The sequence below is a fragment of the Aegilops tauschii genome, chromosome 5 (assembly GCF_002575655.3).
Source record: "Aegilops tauschii subsp. strangulata cultivar AL8/78 chromosome 5, Aet v6.0, whole genome shotgun sequence".
NCBI classification, from domain to species: Eukaryota; Viridiplantae; Streptophyta; class Magnoliopsida; order Poales; family Poaceae; genus Aegilops; species Aegilops tauschii.
In genome coordinates this window covers 491286153-491290311 of record NC_053039.3, presented here as the reverse complement: position 1 = coordinate 491290311, position 4159 = coordinate 491286153, and the positions used below count along the sequence as shown (strand labels likewise).

At 43.7% G+C, this 4159-nt stretch overlaps 1 pseudogene; it reads left to right on the top strand.

Annotated features, from left to right (window-relative positions):
* The first annotated feature begins 460 nt into the window (after nucleotides 1-460).
* On the top strand, nucleotides 461-2832 carry LOC120964962 (disease resistance RPP8-like protein 3; annotated as a pseudogene).
* Nucleotides 2833-4159: the final 1327 nt, after the last annotated feature.

The window sequence follows — 4159 nt, the reverse complement described above, 5'->3', positions numbered from 1 at the left end:
CACTTTAGAGATAACGATCAACATATATAGACATGAAACATGGCGCAGCACCATGCCCAGAAGGGAATGACCCCACCGGTATTCTTTTCCCGGGCCTGCAATTAGCACGGATGATTAGGCCCTGGCCCTGCACTTGATCGTCGTTGCAAATCCAATGATGCGATTCTAAACAGATGGGGCCAGCACCATGCAAAAGCGTATCTGGTATACTAGAAAAGACTGCGTGGGCGACCTTTTTGCCTCCAACTTTGATTTCCGACTGCCTCGCCACCCGTCAACACTGTTGAAACTTCGGTTGAACAAAAAACTGTTGAAACTTGAAGAACCCCTGGTAGGTGAGAAAGCCTGGATAGCCGTCCGATCAGCCAACGGACGGCTCTTGTTCCACTGCCCGATCATGACTACCTCGCCGGTTAACTGGTCTTATAGAATCCAAAATACTTGTTCATACAGGCAATAATGATGAACACGACATATATAAAGTCAAATGCTCCCGAAGTTGCGTGGCAAACCTCCAAAACTTCTCTGTCCGCCCTTCGACTGTTGACGAAAACTGGGTCACATTGTGTAAGCGCGATTACTTTTGTGTCGACATTTGGTAGTATAATTCAACTGGTACAAGGTCAATCCGAAAGCCCGGTTGGCTTGTAGTGTTAACATGCGTAATGCTGCCATCAGTTGTCCGTGTACATGTCTAGAAGAACAATACCCCTCCGATCCAAATTAATGGACATTATATAGAGGTTGCATCGAGTAATTCGGATCGAAGGGAGTAATATAATTTATCTGTTTTTGTAGTTTTTCTTAAACATGATACACTATTTTTTTAAAGAATAATTCCAACGTGTTTTGGCGCTTGGTATATTACGAACAATGAGTATATTACGCCACCAAGAACCGACCCTGGCTCACTTGGCTGGAGTGGATGTACAGCCGCATCACAAGCTCAAGTCATACAAGTATGAGCGGATTTGGGTTTCTATTTATGCTAAAAGGTCCGCATACCATTATTCTTTTAATAAAATGGTACTTTCTGAAAGAAAAGACACAATACAAGGATACTTAGAACCATGCATATCTTTACAAAAAAAAAAAACCCTCCTCCCACCCCACCCACACACATTTCGACTTCGACATCTCTGTAGTTGAGCGGTGTCGTGGCCGGCAATGGCCATTGTAACGGCTGGCAGCTTATTGTCCACAAAGCAACCAACAGAGCACGCCTGGAATTAGGTGTACAACCATCTCTAGAGCGAGTTACCCCTCGAAAAAAATCTCCAAAGCGAGTAGCAGGGGAATAACCATGTCCAAGCTACACTAAGCTGAGCTACCATGACTAGCCAGGTGATCTCATGATCTGCTTCGTATACTGCAGCTTGTTCAATGAAGACCGAGGAACGTTGCTCGCGGACCTTGTGAGGGTGTGGGTTGCTGAAGGGTTTGCAATGAAGAAAGATAACATCACGCTGAAGGAAGTGGCCGGGGGAATCTCATGAAACTCATCAGTCGCAATCTTTTGGAAGTTGTGGAGAGGCACGAGCTCTTCAGCAATATCAAAGCTATGTGTAAGTCAGGGGGCCATTGCCCCCTCCCCCCTCCCGAGGGGAAGTTCGCCGGTTCTCAACATATGGTTGTAGAGACCGTATCACAATTGCAAGAGTGGAATTTCCATGACTCTGAACTGTTATCCCACTTGCGGTAACTTCATCCTCTACCAACATGATTTCCTCAGTTTTGTCTGGATGTAGCGAGCCTTACCATTCTCGAGCTTTAGATTCTGCAATCAACTAAACAACATCGATTGGGGATTTAATAGATCTCCGCTACATCGGATTGAGTCACACCCATGTTAATTCACTGCCAAACACTATTAAAACTCACAAACCTCGAGACTAGAAGCCAAGCAAACAAAAATAGAAAATCTACCGCAAGGAGTTGTGAATGTTGAGAAGCTAGGAGAACTTTCAGCTGACGGGTATGCTGATGAGAATCAGACAAAGTTCCAATACTTATTCGGATTCGAGCCACCTACTATGCTTTCCAACTTCCAGCAACTGCAAACTCTTGAGATTGTCCATGCCAGCAAAGAATTGTCTCTACATCGGAAGAAAATGAGTATGCCACAGACTATTTGGACTGGTAGCATCAATGCTTCTAATTGTGATTAATTTTTCAAGACCTGATGCCCCTAATGTCCCTCCTATGTCTTTATGCATGTGGTGAGAATGAGACACCTGGTTTCCCAGCACTCAAGCCAGTTTCCAAAAATGTCCATAGACTAGTCATCAAAGGGGATTGAGCCGATGGGATATTAAAGTGCCCAATGTTGTAGGGCCATGGGAAGAATCTCAAGTATTTGTCCCTAAGTTGGTGCAATCTTGGGAGAGAAGACCCGATGCGTTGCTAGCAACTCATATGCTAGCTCTCACTTCTATGACTGTTAACAGGGTGAGAAATCCAAGTACTTTCTGTAGGATGCTTCTCTTAGCTGAATACACTGGTCCTGAAGCACATTCCTGATGTCAAGCAACCGGAGATTGAAGTGGGCGCCATTTCGTGCGTTGATAGGATCTATATCGTGTAGTTCTTCGAGTAAAATATGGTGTCTCATGGCATCAAATCCCTTGGATTGCTGAACAAGCTCAGATGCTGGACCTACACAAGGGCTTCAAGGATGACTGGGATCTGAACAATATGCAAAACAAGATGAAGCACGTTCCGTAGCTCCAACCATATGCAAAACAAGATGAAGCACGTTCCGTAGCTCCGTGCCTAGCAAACAGTGGCACTGAACATTGTTTGGCAATGATTTTTTTTTCTTATGCACTGTAAGTGTGCAAGCTTTTAATTATTTGCAATGGATTCGATGGTGTTCTGACACCATGCCTCCGAAAGGGCTATTAGCTCACTTCCTCCTCATGTTGCGATTGTTTTATATTCTCCCAATTCTTCTTTTCTTCACTCAATTCAGCTAGAGAGCATTCAAAATATGATACATAGTCCTCTTTTCCTTAGAAAAGAGTATCACACCATGTGTTTGTTTCAGAATGGTATTCCATTCGTTTTTATTTACTTCGCACATTAGGTTTTTCTTAAGTCAAACTTTGTAAAGATTGATCAAATTTATAAAAAAAATCAACATCTACAACATCAAACGAATACAACATGAAAATATATTCAATGGTGGATCTAATTATATGAATTTGATATTAAATGTTGATATAAGTTTCTATAAACTTAATCAAACTTTAGAAATTTTGACTTAAGGCAAACCTAATATGCAAAGTAAATCAAAACGGATGGAGTTGGTTTTGCACACACATCAATTTTTATCCCATTATGCAAGCCAGACCCATCCGTTAAGTAGGTGTGTATTGCCATGACATAAGCATATTTGTTGTGGGTGCGCTCAAGCTGGCATCTAGAGGCCGTTTTTATGCAATCCAGTGTGTTCGATTGGTTCTAACCCTACCCGCTTTCAAACCCATACCACTTCTTGTTAGGAGATAAGCTGCTTCAAGCAAAGGAAAAACTGTGAAAATATGCACTAGTCAATCTGTTTGCATGTCTTTTCCCAACCCTAGACACCACCCACGGTCTCCTCCACGTCGGCGCCTCAGTCCCCTCCTCTTCCTCTTCCGCCGGCCTCATCGGTGGTTAGAGGGGTGAAGACCCATCACTTCATCGATGATTAGAGGGTGAAGATCCATCACTTCTGTATTTCTTAGTTTTACCAGATTCTTGTTTTTCTTAGGTTTTGCTCCTCTCACGGCACCGCGGACGTGGTGGAGGGGATGAAGTGTAGGGCTAAGGTCCGTACGACCTTGTATCCACTGCTAGCGAAGGGCCTATGGAGCTAGGTGTTGCCGGATCAGTTTTTTTTTTTTTGGATCTCAGCAGTTGGTTGATGCGACAAATTCGGTCTCTTATTTCGATTTGTTCTACAGCATGAGCTGGTTAATCTAGGCCATACATCGGCTGGGCATCACTCCTAGAACAAATGTGTCGTCCCAAACCGTGCTTCAACGAGCAATTGACTGTCTCAAGTCGATGGCCGTACGAAAGATGAGGATGCTCGAGTCAAGCTCATTGATCAACTCGTCGCGCCTACTGGATGGCAAATCTGTCCGAAATCGGGTAAACATTTTAGTATGCACCA